This window comes from Schistocerca nitens, chromosome 4, assembly GCF_023898315.1.
Source record: "Schistocerca nitens isolate TAMUIC-IGC-003100 chromosome 4, iqSchNite1.1, whole genome shotgun sequence".
Taxonomy (NCBI): domain Eukaryota; kingdom Metazoa; phylum Arthropoda; class Insecta; order Orthoptera; family Acrididae; genus Schistocerca; species Schistocerca nitens.
In genome coordinates this window covers 649,653,816-649,676,958 of record NC_064617.1, presented here as the reverse complement: position 1 = coordinate 649,676,958, position 23,143 = coordinate 649,653,816, and positions in this window count along the sequence as shown.

The window sequence follows — 23,143 nt, the reverse complement described above, 5'->3', positions numbered from 1 at the left end:
TCCGCCTTGCTTCCCACATACATTTACCTTCCCTTATGTTCTTCCTCTACTATTTTATCCCACCCCTCCTTACCCATATCGTATACCCTGTACCATCCGCAAACTAGATTCCAATAACCACATTGTTTCCTCTCGGATCACCAACTCTAGTATGCTGCCGCATCTTTACAAACATCTACTGTCCCTACACATGCACACGCTCCGTATCATACATCAACGCAGTTTTCTTCTTCTCCCTCTCCCACACAATGATACCCACGCAGATAATTTTTCTACTAACTAGAACTTTCACCATGTATCCCACTCCCCATCAAGGCTCCTGCGTCCTTTATCATCTCCATCAGTTTTCATCCCCTCTCCTCTTAGTTCCACTGCAGCACCAACCCACCAAACTCCTCCTCATCTTCTGTCTCAGCACCATTATCCATCCAAACACCCACCTTCATCTCCTTATTTCCTATCCAACACCCCCTATATTTTCCCACCCACACATCTCAACCATACAGACCACATTGTCCCTCCAAATCCTTTTCTCCCAGCGCAGGTCGCCCAGATTCGAAGACAAAGTGCAGCGGTGCTTTTTGGAGAAATATCACCATTTCTGCAACGTGCTTTTAAATGCATATATTTTTGCTTTTCATCCTTTAGTACTACGATTTTTAATTTAAATCATCTGTAAATTTTTCGTATTTTTATATTTGGCTCGTCTTTATTTATATTTTTAAAAAAAATATCATGGCCGAAGAGCAGAATGTTGTACCGTTGACAGCCCTTCCTCCGCCCATAGGAGGCGAGATGTGTGAGAAAAAAAGCTCACTCTAAGAGAATCCACTTCGAACAACTCACGGTAATCGTCGATGCTGCATAGAAACAGCAGTAAATGCTGTAACACTGGACGTTATCGCCAAAGTATGAAACAAGTCCGACTATTGTCTAGAGTTATGTCATGCGTCCGGTTGAACATAAAGGTTCAACTTAAAGCTAAATGCAACTCTGATCCCAAACATAAGTGTCCAAATGCATGTTACAGATATATTCACCGAAAATCGGATGGCTCTACTGAAAACAAATCTCTATCATTATTTTACTCATGGCTGTAAGTTTCAGTAATTGTAGTGTGTTGTGTTATCCATGCTGGATCTCGTGAACTTTGCGTGCATTAACGACAGTCGGTGAATGACGCAACAAGCCACAAATACATTTCAAATGTTTTATTTTAGTGCCATTACCGGTTTTGGGCTACCATGCGCATTTCAGATGGCTAAAAATTTTCGTTTCACAGATGTTATGATCAATAGCATGTCGTCTGTTCTACACTGCACAATGACACACACACACACACACACACACAAATATATATATATATATATATATATATATATATATATATATAAAGCACTTTAGCATATTTTATTAATGAAGCAGTTGCTAAAGTGGCACTAAATACTCACAATATTCTCGTGCAGTGTGAAGCACATGACATGCTGTTGACCAAAACATCTGTGTAACGGAAAGTAATAGGCATCTCAAGATGGGCATGGTAGCCCAAAACCGGTTGTGGCACGAAAATAAAACATTTAAAACGTATTTCTGACTGGTTGCGTTATTCACCAACTATAATTTATATTTCAGAATAAAATTCAGTCGTCGGTTGCAAATATATATTTATTTCGATCTGCCGTATTCGATAAATTAATTTGTCACCTTCAGGAACGTAGTACTGGTTGAGCAGATTTCAATATGTTCTTCATAGAAGCATAATACCTTGATGTGTCTAAAGATGTATGTTGTGTATGATTATCAATTCGTATTTAAAGTATTCATATATTTTTGGACATTTCATGGCATTATGCTGCTATGAAGAAGTTATTGACATCTGCTAAACCAGTACCAAGCTTCTCAAAATAATAAATGAATTCGTCGGAACCGGTATATTTCCAACCAACGACTGAAATTTATTCTGAAATCTTTGTATTCGTGTGCCTGAATTAAAATTCACTCCAATCTTCTATCTTCATTCGTATACAAGATATGATTTGTAAAACACGATAAACTTTCTTGAAGCAACATGCACCAAAATTCAATATTGTGTGATATTACCGTCCCCCCCCCCCCCCCATGAACCATGGACCTTGCCGTTGGTGGGGAGGCTTGCGTGCCTCAGCGATACAGATGGCCGTACCGTAGGTGCAGCCACAACGGAGGGGTATCTGTTGAGAGGCCAGACAAACATGTGGTTCCTGAAGAGGGGCAGCAGCCTTTTCAGTAGTTGCAGGGGCAACAGTCTGGATGATTGACTGATCTGGCCTTGTAACATTAACCAAAACGGCCTTGCTGTGCTGGTACTGCGAACGGCTGAAAGCAAGGGGAAACTACAGCCGTAATTTTTCCCGAGGACATGCAGCTCTACTGTATGATTAAATGATGATGGCGTCCTCTTGGGTAAAATATTCCGGAGGTAAAATAGTCCCCCATTCGGATCTCCGGGCGGGGACTACCCAAGAGGACGTCGTTATCAGGAGAAAGAAAACTGGCGCTCTGCGGATCGGAGCGTGGAATGTCAGATCACTTAATCGGGCAGGTAGGTTAGAAAATTTGAAAAGGGAAATGGATAGGTTAAAGTTAGATATAGTGGGAATTAGTGAAGTTCGGTGGCAGGAGGAACAAGACTTTTGGTCAGGTGATTACAGGGTTATAAATACAAAATCAAATAGGGGTAATGCAGGAGTAGGTTTAATAATGAATAAAAAAATAGGAGTGCGGGTTAGCTACTACAAACAGCATAGTGAACGCATTATTGTGGCCAAGATAGACACAAAGCCCATGCCTACTACAATAGTACAAGTTTATATGCCAACTAGCTCTGCAGATGATGAAGAAATAGATGAAATGTATGACGAGATAAAAGAAATTATTCAGGTAGTGAAGGGAGACGAAAATTTAATAGTCATGGGTGACTGGAATTCATCAGTAGGAAAAGGGAGAGAAGGAAACATAGTAGGTGAATATGGATTGGGGGGAAGGAATGAAAGAGGAAGCCGCCTTGTAGAATTTTGCACAGAGCATAGCTTAATCATAGCTAACACTTGGTTCAAGAATCATGAAAGGAGGCTGTATACATGGAAGAAGCCTGGAGATACTGACAGGTTTCAGATAGATTATATAATGGTAAGACAGAGATTTAGGAACCAGGTTTTAAATTGTAAGACATTTCCTGGGGCAGATGTGGATTCTGACCACAATCTATTGGTTATGAACTGCAGATTGAAACTGAAGAAACTGCAAAAAGGTGGGAATTTAAGGAGATGGGACCTGGATAAACTGAAAGAACCAGAGGTTGTAGAGAGTTTCAGGGAGAGCATAAGGGAACAATTGACAGGAATGGGGGAAAGAAATACAGTAGAAGAAGAATGGGTAGCTCTGAGGGATGAAGTGGTGAAGGCCGCAGACGATCAAGTAGGTAAAAAGACGAGGGCTAATAGAAATCCTTGGGTAACAGAAGAAATATTGAATTTAATTGATGAAAGGAGAAAATATAAAAATGCAGTAAATGAAGCAGGCAAAAAGGAATACAAACGTCTCAAAAATGAAATCGACAGGAAGTGCAAAATGGCTAAGCACGGATGGCTAGAGGACAAATGTAAGGATGTAGAGGCTTGTCTCACTAGGGGTAAGATAGATACTGCCTACAGGAAAATTAAAGAGACCTTTGGAGAGAAGAGAACCACTTGTATGAATATCAAGAGCTCAGATGGAAACCCAGTTCTAAGCAAAGAAGGGAAGGCAGAAAGGTGGAAGGAGTATATAGAGGGTTTATACAAGGGCAATGTACTTGAGGACAATATTATGGAAATGGAAGAGGATGTAGATGAAGACGAAATGGGAGATAAGATACTGCGTGAAGAGTTTGACAGAGCACTGAAAGACCTGAGTCGAAACAAGGCCCCGGGAGTAGACAACATTCCATTAGAACTACTGATGGCCTTGGGAGAGCCAGTCATGACAAAACTCTACCATCTGGTGAGCAAGATGTATGAGACAGGCGAAATACCCTCAGACTTCAAGAAGAATATAATAATTCCAATCCCAAAGAAAGCAGGTGTTGACAGATGTGAAAATTACCGAACTATCAGTTTAATAAGTCACAGCTGCAAAATACTAACGCGAATTATTTACAGACGAATGGAAAAACTGGTAGAAGCCGACCTCGGGGAAGATCAGTTTGGATTCCGTAGAAATGTTGGAACACGTGAGGCAATACTGACCTTACGACTTATCTTGGAAGAAAGATTAAGAAAAGGCAAACCTACGTTTCTAGCATTTGTAGACTTAGAGAAAGCTTTTGACAATGTTGACTGGAATACTCTCTTTCAAATTCTGAAGGTGGCAGGGGTAAAATACAGGGAGCGAAAGGCTATTTACAATTTGTACAGAAACCAGATGGCAGTTATAAGAGTCGAGGGGCATGAAAGGGAAGCAGTGGTTGGGAAAGGAGTGAGACAGGGTTGTAGCCTCTCCCCGATGTTATTCAATCTCTATATTGAGCAAGCAGTAAAGGAAACAAAAGAAAAATTCGGAGTAGGTATTAAAATTCATGGAGAAGAAGTAAAAACTTTGAGGTTCGCCGATGACATTGTAATTCTGTCAGAGACAGCAAAGGACTTGGAAGAGCAGTTGAACGGAATGGACAGTGTCTTGAAAGGAGGATATAAGATGAACATCAACAAAAGCAAAACAAGGATAATGGAATGTGGTCGAATTAAGTCGGGTGATGCTGAGGGAATTAGATTAGGAAATGAGACACTTAAAGTAGTAAAGGAGTTTTGCTATTTAGGGAGTAAAATAACTGATGATGGTCGAAGTAGAGAGGATATAAAATGTAGACTGGCAATGGCAAGGAAAGCGTTTCTCAAGAAGAGAAATTTGTTAACATCGAGTATAGATTTAGGTGTCAGGAAATCGTTTCTGAAAGTATTTGTATGGAGTGTAGCCATGTATGGAAGTGAGACATGGACGATAACTAGTTTGGACAAGAAGAGAATAGAAGCTTTCGAAATGTGGTGCTACAGAAGAATGCTGAAGATAAGGTGGGTAGATCACGTAACTAATGAGGAGGTATTGAATAGGATTGGGGAGAAGAGAAGTTTGTGGCACAACTTGACTAGAAGAAGGGATCGGTTGGTAGGACATGTTTTGAGGCATCAAGGCATCACAAATTTAGCATTGGAGGGCAGCGTGGAGGGTAAAAATCGTAGAGGGAGACCAAGAGATGAATACACTAAGCAGATTCAGAAGGATGTAGGTTGCAGTAGGTACTGGGAGATGAAGAAGCTTGCACAGGATAGAGTAGCATGGAGAGCTGCATCAAACCAGTCTCAGGACTGAAGACCACAACAACAACATTACCGTCCCGGCAGTGACTGTTCAGGAGTTAATTTATTCGTCGTAACGAATCATTAAACTCATATTAATAGAAATTCGAAGAGAAACGATAAAGAAGTTTATGTATACATTTGTTTTTATTTTAGCACTGGCATTTCATTACATCTTTGCTGACAAGTAATTATAATAAATTATTGCCTTTTGGTACAGTATCCTTCCGTGAGAAAATGGGATACGATGGAGCTCCGGTCAGACAGTGGAATGAGAGTCTACCACACTTTTCCAGTTCAGTACAGAACAACCAATCACAGGGCGAGGTAAGCTGTGGGTTACGTAGAATTAACCAAATTAATTCGTAGTGCTGTGGGTAGAGTAACGGCAGTATTGCGAATGATTGTCGGGGAATCTTCAGAGACTCGCCAAGTAACACTCTGCAGTGAATATAAAACACGGCGTTTCATGGTAGCCGATCGCCACGGTGAAGAGGAAACCTCATCAATAAACCAGCTGGGAATCAGTCTTGTTTATTCAAGAACAAGCAAACTCTGTTGTCTACGGCACTGCGGGATAGGTAGATTTTGTCTGAACCCATACTAAGGGCGATGCCTGAAAATGTTTGCATTGCTTCAGAAATCTCTGGAATGGACTGCTGCTAATTGCCAATGGGCAAACTTCTGCGATTAATAACGTTTCCTATTTCAGTGGGCGGAGGAGGTTACAGTGTTCTCTGAAAAATGTTTGAAACAAACATATTGATGCAATTACTAGAAGATTACATCGTGGAGGTAGCAGCGTTACGATTCGATGGAAGTTTCGTGGACCTCTCTCGGAAATTAAGTTGCCTGTGGAGGATGGGCACTTTGGCAAAATAAATTGCCTCATCACAATTAGTTAGATAGTTATGTGCCACACGTCATATTTCCTGCAGTACCTTATGATACGGAGCGTTTTACCAGGTTTACAAATTATGCACATTTTTTCTGTTGAAACGTGGATACGTGCTGGCCGCTTAGAAATTTTTTTGTATCTTAATGCTAATATATAGTAATACTCAATAGCTGTAAACTAAAATCATACACATATTAGTTATTCAGAAATTAAACCGTTGAACAGGAGTCGGTAGGCAGTAACGATCAATTTTTTTTTATTTTTTTATTATTCCGTTTTCATCGTCCGGCAGCACACTTGGATACAAGATATCTGGTCAAACATTTGTGTCTGCATACTTTGGTCATTTTGACAACAAGATTAGTTTGAGAGTATCTGTGCTGTGAAAATTATTTTAGATTGCCTAGCTTCTTTAAAATAGATGCCTACATGAGATATTATGATATTATCCTTATAGCAAGTTTTTGTGTAATAAATAGTTTGAAATTATTTGCGGAAGTGCCCAAGAAAATTATTCTGTAAAACATCAGCGAATAGACATATGTTCAGTAACAAAACTTTCCGATGATTTCAGCAAGACAATCAGAAATTAAATGTTCTGCTGAAGCTGCTAAACTACAGCATTTCAGAAAATCTGTAATCAATATGTACACCCTGTAACGTTGAACACTGTTTTATCCTGTCCTGTATAGAACTGAATGAATTATGTTTATTCTAAATTAAATGTCGTTTTTCGAGAGAGAATCAATCACTTTTTGAATATTTCTTATTCCGTTTATTATTGCACCTCAATTTGAAACGTCCCCTTAGAAAAATTATATATGACTGTGCTTACAGCGAGCGCCACTACTGTCAGCTAAATAAAAGATTCAAACTACGGAAGGCACTAACTACTGATAGGCATAGTTAGCAAATGAGAGATTTTAATAGAGGACAAACAATGTATTTACCTTAATAGTCATAATATATATAGCAGTTCATGACATCCAGTCTTACAAATTTCAAAACTCCGCCATCTCTCTCCCCACATCCACCACTGCTGGCGGCTCACCTCCAACTGCGCAACGCTATGCGCTGTCCACATCCAGCTGCCCAACACTACAATGGCAGACAACAATGCAAACTAGCCACAGACTGCACACAGCACAGCCAGTGATTTTCATACAGAGGTGGCGTTACCAATAAAAAAACCTAAACAGCCTACTTACATAGCCCCCATGTTCCCACAAAAATTTTACAAATTGTTTTGGGCAGTGGCCAATAATGATTTGATAAAATTTTTCATAATTACAGAAACAAAGATATCAAATGCACTCACTTATTGATACAATGTTGGTCAAAAGCTAAAATTTTCTCACAGTCCATAAAGACAGTCCTGATCGTTCATCACAGTAAAATTGCAGTGTTTTTCTCAAAGTCTGAGCAGTAAAAGAGAATGCACACGGAAGTAGTGGATTTCCATGCAGTCTTGAAGAAGTAGTGTTGTCCTTCCAACGGAAAGACAGTGCTGGCTCGACATGCAGACAGGTAATGGGCCACAACAGAGCAAACCCACCGCAGAGTCAGTCGAAGTTTTCAAGAATACTGGTAGGTACATCATCACAGAGTAGACCCACTGTAATACTGGTAGAGATTACGGTATCGGTGGGCCATCAAAGATGCAGACCCACTGCAGTCCTTGTTGAAATAATGGTATTGGTTGGCCATCAAAGATGCAGACCCACTGTAGTCCTTGTAGAGACGGCCAGCAACCATCCGTTGTGACTGTGCAGGTGCACAATCACCATCGAAGAGTCTTACGGACAATATAGCAAGTCTATAAACCACCACTTGTGTACTCACAAAAACTTTTTTGGAATGTCCTTAGAACCAGCAATGCTGTTATCCAGTCCCTTGCTGAATTATTAACACATGTTCAAACACTAACAGTCCCAACTTCTCACATATTGTCCATATACTATGACCAACAGAAAAGTGTGCAGTGAAATGTAACTTAATTTGAAGAACTGGTGTCTATACAATTATAAATTTACAAAATAATAATACAACTACAAAGGTACAAAATACATCATTAAAGAACATAATAGTAGAGATAACATTTGTAGTAATACAGGCTTTACAAAAGAATAGAAATAAACATATACATCAGTGTTACAGGAATTATGACATAAGTAAATATATAAAATAATGAGAATAGTTTCTGAAACATTAATTTCACACATGAGCATTGAAACAAAACAGAATTAATAATGTCTATAAACATCTTTACAAAGAAATTAACATATTATTAATGCAAATTACATTTGAGGACAACAGTATTCCTCATAATAGTGAATGTAGCTTAGTACTAGAAAAATTCTACAACATAAATCTTATTAGCTAAACACATAAAGACAGGAAAAACACAAATACACGAGGTTTCACGTAACTCTCGTGAATTGTAAATTATTGCTCCTTATTTATTTATTTTGGTTTTGTTTTTGTTATTGCTCGCGTAGTAACGCATGTATGAAAAGAGTTACGTGAAATACTTTTATTAATGCTGTGCTTTGAAATTCTTTATCGTCATTACCTTTAAAAAAAATTATATATATATATATATATATATATATATATATATATATATATATATATATATATATATTGAGATCTTATTGTTCTGTATCTGGCCTACACTTAAAGAAACGTTTTTTCGTAACTGTAACTCATGCTAAAACTCAATATATCTTCCCTACTTTATAGCTATTGAAAATTGAAATTACTTTGTCATGAACACTGATGTTACAGTTCGTATGATCGTTCAACAACAAAAGTTTGCAGTGGATTTTGTTTCTCGGTAAAACACCATTCAATACCACAACTAGCACAAGAACATGAGACTCTTATTAAAATAATACGTTTTCACTATAAAGTTTGCCAGACCAGAACAGAGCACAAAAGATTCTTATTAAATTTTGAAGGTACATTAACTTATTTGTACTGTGAATTATATACTATCAGCAGCCCGCATCAACCTGCAACACATCATAAAATCTGCTGACCTTCACTGCAAGTCTGGAAGCTAAAAGAAATAATATTGGAAGTAGTTTGAATACGCCGCGGCAGCGGCTCTTTCGTTCATCGCGCAGCTCAGCACCACAGATAATATTTATATATAACTGAAAAATGTCTCAACAGGATGGGATAATAGGCAAGCAAGCTTTAACAATTAATAATGCAACTTTTCATTTAAACAACTCTATTAAAACATTTAAATATCTCAATGATTACAGACCTTTATGAATTCACACGTAATGGCGTACATCTCTTAGCCTCGACAAAAGAAAGCTACATTAGCGTTCGCTACTACAATACAGGAGATCTTACTCGCACGACTCTCAGATTAAGAAGACAAAGAAATTAATGTTTATCACGTATTATATACTAGATACTTTTTTAATCTTTGTTCAACATTTATTGTCTGTGGCGTTTTCATTATTCGCCGATGCAGATATTCTCAAATATAAATAATAAAAAAATACATAATTTTATACAATGACACAATATGATACATCTAATTTTCTAATTCCTACATAATATGTTGTTTTTCTACTAGACGTTACAATGCCCCCTGGCAGCAATTGACTAACGTTAAAATGTTCGGCAATATGCTGCCACTAACGTCTGTTTGGTTATTGTCTGTTACATTGGTTGGAACATTCACTTTACATTTCTTAGTTCTTTTACACTGTAGGTTTAATTACACTTTTTATATTATTTTTACACTTTGCGAGGTGATCGTAAACCTAGTCCCAGGGTCATTACATTTATCTGGCTCCCCCATTCGGGCTATGTGCGATCAGAAAACCTGGGAAAACTGCGCCGGAGCCATGGTCATCTCGCCTGTTTTGTTTTAATACCCAGTTTGATCACAAAAAGTTCAGACTTTATCCAATGTTCACATATAACAAAGGCTTTTGTGAGAGCATGTTAAACCTTTAGTCTCTTTATTACCAATATACTTTCTACCCTTTTTCATACTTGTGTTCTGTATTGTAATGAAAGTCACTTATTACACATTTTTACAGTAGTATAATGAATCGTCTCTGCACTTACTCACAACAATTGTTTTAAAATGTTCTAGCATTCGTGCAAGTATACTTCAGTAACATGACGGAAACATATTATATCTATACATCACTGAACCAATGAATACTTTGAGTCTGCATTGAGTAACTCAAGAAAAAAAACAAATGTTTGTCACGTCATTTCGTGTCCAATAAACCCTATTCATATTAGTGCATTAAACACATAGTTGATAGTTCATTTGAATGACAACAATGTTGTACGGAGCTGGCGGCGCGAAGCAATTGTTGAGTAGCGTCGTCTGGAACGCGGCGTGCCGACGGCCGCTGGGTTCGACGAACGACTCTCAGTAACAGCGACGTCGTGCTGACGTGGCGCCCAAGCAGTCGCGAACCGCGCCGACCCATTCGCTGGTGTCGGCGAGTTGCAGTGGTTTACCGCGACCGGCTGGCTTGAGGCACTGCACTCGTCTCTGCTTCTCCGCATGGCTCCCCGTCGTAGTGCATGAAACAAACATTCCACACCGGTGTACTGTCTTTAAGGACACAGATTACTCGCTGTGGAAGAAAGTGCAATTTGTTAAAAGCGTTTATTGTTCAGTAAGCCGTCGCTTCACTGGTATGCACAGGATGTTTTGGCGTGATAACAGGTTTCTTGTGGCATTGTGACACTGGTATTCAGGGTTCGTCACACGCACATTGTACTACACACTTTCACTCACTCTCACGGTTGATACACTGCCATAGCGTCTTTCAACCCGCGAAAATGTTTCGGTACACACACACTAAATGTCTCCGTCGAGTGATGTTTATTTGAATCGACTCCGAACGGATCCATAACTATTGTTTTTATACACTGTCTGTTGTTCGTTGAGCACTGCACTAGGACAGTCTGTCACTCAACACTTGACTTATCGACGTATATATTGGTGCAGATACAACAGTCATTTTCTGTCCCTACTACACACAATATTCCGTACTTTCCCCAATTATTTATGCACACAGTTTATTGTTCATACCTTTTAACTGTTCTTCGCATAATCACTCTCATCTCCATTGCGTCTATTTGTTTTTACCCTGTCACAACACACTTTTAATATTGTTACTAGGCGTATATGGCCCTTTTGTAAATTTTTTAAAGGTGTGTGATTTTTTTGTACATAGTTTTCCTTTCCTTCTTTCTGTGTAGCTTGACTGGTTATCACCGATCTAGCAAACAGATTTTACCATGTGCATGACAGTTTGACTTGGGCATATTGCTCAATAAATACTTTATTTAGCACTAGCAGTATTTTTAATAATTTTTCCTACATGACTACAGTTTAGGTTCCGCATTGGTTGACTTAATTCGCGTATCGCGTAATGAATATTCAAGGGCGTGTACCAAGTACACAGGCTTCAATTGAAGCATTGCTACATACAAAGCGGAGTTTACTCGGAACAGGCTTGTTTTTAATTAGCTTCTGCTCCAGTGTCGTTCTCAAATCACTACTGGCAGCAAACATCACATCACATAATTGTTCCATATTACAAAGTCAATTTTTGGCTAGTAAAGACTCTCTCTCTCAGGGTTCCTTATTCTAATACAATTACAACTGTTACCTTACACTATAAGATTGCATCATTAATTGTACTCACATACTACACATAGAAAATGATTCAAGAAATTAATCCTTTGTAAAATGATTCAAGAAATTAATCCTCACTTTATCAACAAGAAGATTGTTCGTTGCTTGATGAGCATATAATATTTTAATGGCTCTAATTGTCTTTAAACAAAATCTTTCCTGTGTAAGCTATGTTCACTTTCTGATTCCACTTCCTCCAAGTTTAATTACACACAAATTTCTTTCTTAATACTAACATACTTATACTCTAAAACATAATTAACATCTTCTTACAACTATTACTCTTTATATGTGAGATGTCACTGAATAAATAACTTCACATCTTTACGTGGATACAATCCTTTGATCTTACCCGTATGGGGATGTGCTAACAAATAGCTACATTCGTGTGGCACGCTTATTACTTCAAAGGGCCCTGAATATAGCAATTGCCACTTACTATTCTGTTTTAAGGTGGCTGAGGATTTAGGGTGGTTCCGAATAAGAACTAGGTCTCCTACATTATATTTCTGTTCGTTATTATACCTCGATCGTACATCTTTTTTCTCTTTGGCCACTACTTCTCTCCTCGACCAAGGGATGGAGTAAGTTGCGCGACAGTATGTTTTGTGGGGCATCACCTCTATGTGATAGTGGTACCCTTTGACTATTCCTGGTCGGTCGGTAAATACCATAGTATATTCCGATAGCAGCTGCGTCAACTGTTGCTTTTGTGTATCGTTTAAACCTTCGGATTCCTGCACTTTGGTTTGAAATGCCTGAACATTTGTTTCAAAATTTCGATCCTCTAAATTCGGGTAATAGAGGTCTGCTACATGTGAAAAATCATCGAGTTGTAGTACCCAAGGGTTCCTACCTTTGATATTAATTCGATTACAACACGGCACAAGTTCCTCATTCGATTTCATCATAGATAACTCAATCCTCCTACCTCTATTAACTATGCTTAATTTCCCCAAGGAGAGGTCGATCACTGCGTCCCTCTCACGGAGAAAATCTACTCCCAGAATGCAGGCCACCTTTAATCCTTTGACAACGAGGAACGAGCTCACTATGGCTTCGCCCTCCTTACAAATCTCCACCTGCACCTGGTACCTAACTAATTGGCTCTGTGCACTAATGGCTCCAGACACCTTACAATTATTAACCGGGAAAGTCGGAATGCTACCTCCTTTCCCCAGTGCTTTAAACAACTCCATACTCATTACACTTACTGAGGCACCTGTGTCGATGATTATATTCACTGCAACATCATTGATTTTCGCTTCTATTAAGGCTTGCACATTTTCGTTATTATCTTTCTTACATTCGTGCGTTTCGTTCAGTAGATCTTTATCCATACTGACACCGTCGTTGTATCGCAGCATACATATTCCAGGTACATTATCACTCGTATTGCTCTCACTCCACCCCTCGGCCATCGATGGAGAGCGTATCGAGGCCGATTCTAGTTTGTTGAATTGCTTACTTTTGAGGTACTTGGACGGCTATTGTCCGCGACCTCCACTATATGTACATTCTGATTTGTAGGCCGCCACGGCTGCGCAATAGGCGCGTTTTGCGGTGGTGGTCTATTGTTGTCATACCGGTCATTACCCTGTCGCTCTGGGCTTGTTCGCTGATTCTGCTGCCAATTTCGATTACTATCACTATAATTGCTCTGCCACTGACCTCGCGCATTTTTCCAGCGGTTGGTCCCTGACATTCCGGATTCGTACCGGTCGTCAATTCGACGCTTTTTGTTATAAGTTGGTTGTCCATACCCTTTCTGGTTTCTACCATTACTACAATTTTGTGAATGTTCTTGCCGCTTGTTACCACCCCCACCATTTCCATGGTTGTGGTTTTGTGTACTATTGTTTCTGTCATGTTGACACCCTGATCCATTATTCCGCAAGTGATCGCACGCTGATTTTGCGTCTTTCTGGGTCAAGTCTATTGAATCTAGCACAGACAGGAAGTTTTCCATGTCGCTTTCTGGTACGTGTATTAATTTTTCTTTGATATGAAGGGGTAAATGTGATTTTAGTAGTCTTATTATGTCTCTTGGTGATATAGGCTCGTCCCAGTAGCGCGTTTTGTTTATATACTTTTCAAAATACCGTCTCAAATTCCCAATACGGGGTGAGTACGGTTCGGGATTATATACTTCTTTTCTTAGCCGCTCTTGTATACAAGGCGACCAATATTTCGACAGAAATGCCCTTTCAAATTGTTCATATGTCATGCAGCTGTCTGCTACTTCTGTAGCCCACAACGCTGCGTCACCTTGAATGTATGACATGACGTATTGAATTTTCTGTGTTTCATTCCACACACTAGGCAAGATATTTTTAAAGCTCTTTATGAATACTACTGGGTGTACTGACTTCCGTTCAGTAGTAAACGTTTGGAACTGCCTATTTTTGATTAGACTTTCTTCAACTAATATTTTTGAACTACATGGGTTTGCTCCTGGGACATATGCTGTGTGCTCCGAACCGAAGCTACAGCTCTTCGCATTATCGACAACCGATTCCCCATTGTTGTATCGGGTATAAGTTTGTGTGTTGCCAAAACCATGGGCTGTTGGCGACATAGGTTCCTGTTCCACTTGTTTTCTGCCTTGTGCTAAACCTTTCTCCAGGTCGGATATCCGTTTGTTAATATTCACTTGCCACTGCGGAATATCCTCACTGAGTATTTGTTTGATGGTTTGCACGTCGTTCTGTACCTGACTATGTACTGCGGCACTGAACGATTCGGAATCTCTATTTGCTATGGTTGCTTCTACTTTAGAATTAATATTTTTGTCAATCTCACTCTCCTTCACTTCTAGCCATGAGTTGAATTCGGTTTCGATTTTAGTTGCTTGTTCGTTCCACTTCTGCTCTACAAGCTGTGTGGAATCTATTTCTAGCTTTTCTACTCGGTTGGCTAATACACCTATTTCGTCTACCCTGTTAGCGTTTGCTACTTGCAGGTTGTTGACCTGTACCGTCAACTCCTGCACGGCCTTAGGTATCGACTCATAATTCTGTTTCATATCTGCAATCTCTTTTTTCATATTTTCTAACGATTGCACAAGTTGCTGGTCCCTCTCAGCTTGCTGGCGATCTCGCTCGGCTTGCTGGGCAAGTAAATTTTCCTCTAGCCTGCGATCTCGCTCAGCTTGCTGGGCAAGTAAATTTTCCTCTAGCCTGCGATCTCGCTCAGCTTGCTGACGATCTCGCTCAGCTTGCTGACGATCTCGCTCAGCTTGCTGTGCGAGAAAAATCTCAATTTTCTCGTCCTTTTCAGATTGTTGTTGCGCAAATTTTGCCTGGTAATCTAACACACGCTCTAATATAGCCTGAAGTGAATACCCACCAGGCAGATTACCACTCTCTGGTTCCTGCTTTTCTGGTGGTGGTACAATTTCTTTATCTACATCTCCTTGATCACTAGTGGGCGGTGGCACCACTTCCTGTGCCCCTGCCCCCACATTCTCACATGTTATATCCTCAAAGATAGTACTTGTACTGCTTAAAGTACTCGGTTCTACATTTCCTGCACTAACTAATTGTTGTTCCACAGTATCCATATTGCTCGGACTTTGACTACGCAACTTAACCATATTCCTAAATTGCTTATTTGAACACAGAATCTGACAGTTTTGCCACTTGCACACAAAATACGTTAATTCATCTACACTACACTGCACACTTAAAATTACTATCTACCATTCAACTTTGTCCTGTCACAAACACTAACATCAAACTACGCACAATATGCACTCCACTAGCGATATGAGATCACATCACTGGAGCTCAGCTTCTACAGACAGGACAACTACACTGTAGTCTTACCTTTATTTTATCTGATCTCGGGGTTCGGCTGCCCCCGGATTACGTAGTCGTTACAGTTTCTCAGTACTATCAGGATCGTCTACTCTGATTCGCTTGCAGTAGTACGTTTTTCATGAAAGAGTGGTTGCACATTTATTAATACATGGCATTAATCATGATATACATACATACATTTATCACTATATATATATATATATATATATATATATATATATATATATATATATATATATATATATATATATATATATATATATATAACAATCAACACTGAAAGAAAAATACATAAAGTTTTATATTTGTGGCCACTGCAAATTCGGGCCCCGCGTTTTTGGGCGACAGTTTCACGTAACACTCGTGAATTGTAAATTATTGCTCTTTATTTATTTATTTTGGTTTTGTTTTTGTTATTGCTCTCGTAGTAACGCATGTATGAAAAGAGTTACGTGAAATACTTTTATTAATGCTGTGCTTTGAAATTCTTTATCGTCATTACCTTTAAAAAAAAGTAAATTATATATATAAATCGAGATCTTATTGTTCTGTATCTGGCCTACACTTAAAGGAACGTTTTTTCGTAACTGTAACTCATGCTAAAACTCAATATATCTTCCCTACTTTATAGCTATTGAAAATTGAAATTACTTTGTCATGAACACTGATGTTACAGTTCGTATGATCGTTCAACAACAAAAGTTTGCAGTGGATTTTGTTTCTCGGTAAAACACCATTCAATACCACGACTAGCACAAGAACATGAGACTCTTATTAAAATAATACGTTTTCACTATAAAGTTTGCCAGACCAGAACAGAGCACAGCAAGATTCTTATTCAATTTTGAAGGTACATTAACTTATTTGTACTGTGAATTATATACTATCAGCAGCCCGCGTCAACCTGCAACACATCATAAAATCTGCTGACCTTCACTGCAAGTCTGGAAGCTAAAAGAAATAATATTGGAAGTAGTTTGAATACGCCGCGGCAGCGGCTCTTTCGTTCGTCGCGCAGCTCAGCACCACAGATAATATTTATATATAACAGAAAAATGGGCAAGTAAATTTTCCTCTAGCCTGCGATCTCGCTTAGCTTGCTGTGCAATAAAGATTTCAATTTTTTCGTCCTTTTCAGCTTGTTGTTGCGCAAATTTTGCCTGGTAATCCAGCACGCGCTCTAATATAGCCTGAAGTGAATACCCACCAGGCAGATTACCACTCTCTGGTTCCTGCTTTTCTGGTGGTGGTGCAATTTCTTTATCTGCATCTCCTTGAGCACTAGTGGGCGGTGGCACCATTTCCTGTGCCCCTGCCCCCACATTTTCGCATGTTATATCCTCAAAGAGAGTACTTGTACTGCTTAAGGTACCCGGTTCTACATTTCCTGCACTAACTAATTGTTGTTCCTCAGTATCCATATTGCTCTGACGTTGACTACGCAACTTAACCATATTCCTAAATTTCTTACTTGAACACAAAATCTGACTGTTTTGCCACTTGCACACAAAATACGTTAATTTATCTACACTACACTGCACACTAAAAATTACTATCTACCATTCAACTTTGTCCTGTCACAAACACTAACATCAAACTACGCACAATATGCACACCACTAGCGATATGAGATCACTTCACTGGAGCTCAGCTTCTACAGACAGGACAACTACACTGTAGTCTTACCTTTATTTTATCTGATCTCGGGGTTCGGCTGCCCCCGGATTACGTAGTCGTTACAGTTTCTCAGTACTATCAGGATCGTCTTCTCTGATTCGCTTGCAGTAGTGCGTTTTGTCATGAAAGAGTGGTTGCACATTCATTAATACATGGCATTAATCATGATATACATACATACATTTATCGCTAAATACATATATATATATATATATATATATATATATATATATATATATATATATAAAAATCAACACCGAAAGAAAAATACATAAAGTTTTATATTTGTGGCCCCTGCAAATTCGGGCACGGCGTTTTTGGGCGACAGTTTCACGTAACTCTCGGAAAAGGCTTGTTTTTAATTAGCTTCTGCTCCAGTGTCCTTCTCAAATCACTACTGGCAGCAAACATCACATCACATAATTGTTCCATATTACAAAGTCAATTTGTGGCTAGTAAAGACTCTCTTTCTCAGGGTTCCTTATTCTAATACAATTACAACTGTTACCTTACACTATAAGATTGCATCATTAATTGTACTCACATACTACACATAGAAAATGATTCAAGAAATTAATCCTTTGTAAAATGATTCAAGAAATTAATCCTCACTTTATCAACAAGAAGATTGTTCGTTGCTTTATGAGCATATAATATTTTAATGGCTCTAATTGTCTTTAAACAAAATCTTTCCTGTGTAAGCTATTGTTTACTTTCTGATTCCACTTCCTCCAAGTTTAATTACACACAAATTTCTTCCTTGATACTAACATACTTATACTCTAAAACATAATTAAAATCTTCTTACAACTATTACTCTTTATATGTGAGATGTCACTGAATAAATAACTTCACATCTTTACGTGGATACAATCCTTTGATCTTCCCCGTATGGGGATATGCTAACAAATAGCTACATTCGTGTGGCACGCTTATTACTTCAAAGGGCCCTAAATATAGCAATTGCCACTTACTATTCTGTTTTAAGGTGGCTGAGGATTTAGGGTGGTTCCGAATAAGTACTAGGTCTCCTACATTATATTTCTGTTCGTTAGTTACACCTCGATCGTACTTCCTTTTCCTCTTTGCCGCACAGCTGGTTAGTCTGTTCCATATCTTTTTCATCTTTTCCTCCCTTGTTTCTGCCCTGGCCGGTAATCTCGGTAAAGGCGTGAGCCATTCATTTGGTGTCTCATTAACTCCATTCAATATCCCTACCGGTGGGTAGCCTGTACTTGAATGGGGTGTTAAATTGTGTATTTCTACAAATTTAGGTACTAACCCGGGCCATTTTGTATGTCGGTTCCCTATTCTTTCAACTAGACTTGCTTCTGGATGGAACCGGGATACCAGAACATGCTGTATATTTTGTTCCCGTAGGTAATTTTTCCAAGTGCGACCCGTGAAATAAGAGGCATTATCAGTCGTTATGGCTTCGGGTTTTCCCACTTGAGGCAGGTATTCTTGATTGATCCGCCTGACTATGGTTTTGGCAGTAGCTGATTTTATACAATAAATTGCTAAGTACTTGGAAAAAATATCGTACATGGCCAGTATATATTTCATACCTCCTCTGGCCATGGGATAGGGACCTGCTACATCCACAGATACTAATTGAAGCGGCCTGAGTGGAACTATGGGATGTAGTTCAAACTTGGTGGATCTATTATAGTGTTTTGCTTTTTGACATATCACGCAAGTTCTAACTGTTGCCTGTATCTGGTGTTTCATACGGGGAAAGTAGCAGTATCTCGCCATGATTTCTGCGCACTTTCCAATCCCTGCATGGCCCCATGCCAAGTGCGTGTGCCATATCATAACTTTTACCGACTGGTCAGGTATACATACCGCCCAGCAGTCTTTTTTCGTGCTGAGTTTATGATACAAAATATTGTTCACTATCTTAAAACCTTGCTCATCTCTATTGTTAACACCCTCTTCAATATTATTAATGATTTTTTCCCACATCGGATCTGATCTCTGTAATTCGAACATGTTTTTACATATATATAAAAAATCCTTCATGTAAGTATTGTCACGCACTAACAGCACTTTATACTCCGCGGATTGCTCTAACATTTCTGCTAACTCCGGTAATCCTACCGGCAGTCGCGACAGAGCATCCGCTATTACGTTATCTTGGCCTTTTATGTACATAATCTTTATCCGGTATTCTTGTAAGATAAGCATCCATCTCCTCAGTCTGGTATGGAATAGTTTGCATGACATCAAAAAACTTAACGCCTGGTGGTCACTATACACTCTAATCTCCTTCCCCTGTAGATAGTAATTAAACTTTTTTACAGCCCAGACTACTGCAAGCGCTTCCAGTTCGGTTGCCGAGTAGGCTCTCTCGCAGCTAGTTACAGTCCTACTGGCGAAGCCGATAATCTTTATTGTTGCCGGGTCGTTTCCTTCCTCCCACTGAAACAGGCACGCTCCCAAGCCATAGGAACAGGAATCCGTCGCAAGACAAAAATCTTTTGACAGATCTGGGTGCTGCAAAATATTTGCATTCAGTAGGGCGGTTTTAATCGCTTCGAAAGCTTGTTGACATTTGTCAGTCCAAACCCACTGCACATTTTTTCGTAGTAGATTTAGTAGTGACGCATCATTTAACAACTGATTGGGCACGAACCTTCTGAAAAAAGACGTAAGTCCAAGGAACGCTTTCAATTGTCTCTTAGTGCGGGGGCTTGGAAATTCTCGGATCGCCTCTAGTTTTTTGTTGTCTGGGCTGATACCAAGTGGTGTGACAAGATGTCCTAAAAATTTAATTTTATTTCGTCCGAATTTTGACTTTTCTAAATTTGCTGTTACACCTGCTTGCTTAAATCTCTCTAGTACTCTATGCAGCAATTCCATACGTTCGCCCCAAGTAGCAGTAGCGATTACCAGATCATCAACATATACTGTGATTTTTTCTAACAAGTCTGGACCCAGTACCGTGTCTAGAGCAGTAATAAACACTCCAGCACTCACATTCAATCCGAAGGGAAGTACCTTGAATTGGTAACTTCGCCCTCCGAATATGAAAGCTGTGTACTTCCTTGATTCCGGTGTAAGTGGAATTTGCCAATATGAACTTTTAAGATCGACCGAGGTCAAGTACTGCACTCCATGAAATTTTTGTATCTGCTCATCTAAATTCTCTGGACGAGTCCGGACAGGTATAATAATTTTGTTAATGTCCCTCGCATCTAACACTAGCCTGATTTTCCCATTGGCTTTCGCCACTGCTACGAGAGGACTACTGTATGGAGAGAAGGAGGGCTCAATGATATCCCACTCTAACATCTTCCGAATCTCTTTAGCTACTAATTCCCTCCTCGACCAAGGGATGGAGTAAGTTGCGCGACGGTATGTTTTGTGGGGCATCACCTCTATGTGATAGTGGTACCCTTTGACTATTCCTGGTCGGTCGGTAAATACCATAGTATATTCCGATAGCAGCTGCGTCAACTGTTGCTTTTGTGTATCGTTTAAACCTTCGGATTCCTACACTTTGGTTTGAAATGCCTGAACATTTGTTTCAAAATTTCGATCCTCTAAATTCGGGTAATAGAGGTCTGCTACATGTGAAAAATCATCGAGTTGTAGTACCCAAGGGTTCCTACCTTTGATATTAATTCGATTACAACACGGCACAAGTACCTCCTTCGATTCCATCATAGATAACTCAATCCTCCTACCTCTATTAACTATGCTTAATTTCCCCAAGGAGAGGTCGATCACTGCGTCCCTCTCACGGAGAAAATCTACTCCCAGAATGCAGGCCACCTTTAATCCTTTGACAACGAGGAACGAGCTCACTATGGCTTCGCCCTCCTTACAAATCTCCACCTGCACCTGGTACCTAACTAATTGGCTCTGTGCACTAATGGCTCCAGACACCTTACAATTATTAACCGGGAAAGTCGGAATGCTACGTCCTTTCCCCAGTGCTTTAAACAACTCCATACTCATTACACTTACTGAGGCACCTGTGTCGATGATTATATTCACTGCAACATCATTGATTTTCGCTTCTATTAAGGCTTGCACATTTTCGTTATTATCTTTCTTACATTCGTGCGGTTCGTTCAGTAGATCTTTATCCATACTGACACCGTCGTTGTATCGCAGCATACATATTCCAGGTACATTATCACTCGTGTTGCTCTCACTCCACCCCTCGGCCATCGATGGAGAGCGTATCGAGGCCGATTCTAGTTTGTTGAATTACTTACTTGTGAGGTACTGGGACGGCTATTGTCCGCGACCTCCACTATATGTACATTCTGATTTGTAGGCCGCCACGGCTGCGCGATAGGCGCGTTTTGCGGTGGTGGTCTATTGTTGTCATACCGGTCATTACCCTGTCGCTCTGGGCTCGTTCGCTGATTCTGCTGCCAATTTCGATTACTATCACTATAATTGCTATGCCACTGTCCTCGCGCATTTTTCCAGCGGTTGGTCCCTGACATTCCGGATTCGTACCGGTCGTCAAATCGACGCTTTTTGCTATAAGTTGGTTGTCCATACCCGTTCTGGTTTCTACCATTACTACAATTTTGTGAATGTTCTTGCCGCTTGTTACCACCCCCACCATTTCCATGGTTGTGGTTTTGTGTACTATTGTTTCTGTCATGTTTACACCCTGATCCATTATTCCGCGAGTGATCGCACGCTGATTTTGCGTCTTCGTGGATCAAGTCTATTGAATCTAGCACAGACAGGAAGTTTTCCATGTCGCTTTCTGGTACGTGTATTAATTTTTCTTTGATATGAAGGGGTAAATGTGATTTTAGTAGTCTTATTATGTCTCTTGGTGATATAGGCTCGTCCCAGTAGCGCGTCTTGTTTATATACTTTTCAAAATACCGTCTCAAATTCCCAATACGGGGTGAGTACGGTTCGGGATTATATACTTCTTTTCTTAGCCGCTCTTGTATACAAGGCGACCAATATTTCGACAGAAATGCCCTTTCAAATTGTTCATATGTCATGCAGCTGTCTGCTACTTCTGTAGCCCACAACGCTGCGTCACCTTGAATGTATGACATGACGTATTGAATTTTCTGTGTTTCATTCCACACACTAGGCAAGATATTTTTAAAGCTCTTTATGAATACTACTGGGTGTACTGACTTCCGTTCAGTAGTAAACGTTTGGAACTGCCTATTTTTGATTAGACTTTCTTCAACTAATATTTTTGAACTACATGGGTTTGCTCCTGGGACATATGCTGTGTGCTCCGAACCGAAGTTACAGCTCTTCGCATTATCGACTACAGATTCCCCATTGTTGTATCGCGTATAAGTTTGTGCGTTGCCAAAACCATGGGTTGTTGGCGACATAGGTTCCTGTTCCACTTGTTTTCTGCCTTGTGCTAAACCTTTCTCCAGGTCGGATATCCGTTTGTTAATATTCACATGCCACTGCGGAATATCCTCACTGAGTATTTGTTTGATAGTTTGCACGTCGTTCTGTACCTGACTATGTACTGCGGCACTGAACGATTCGGAATCTCTATTTGCTATGGCTGCTTCTACTTTAGAATTAATATTTTTGTCAATCTCACTCTCCTTCACTTCTAGCCATGAGTTGAATTCGGTTTCGATTTTAGTTGCTTGTTCGTTCCACTTCTGCTCTACAAGCTGTGTGGAATCTATTTCTAGCTTTTCTACTCGGTTGGCTAATA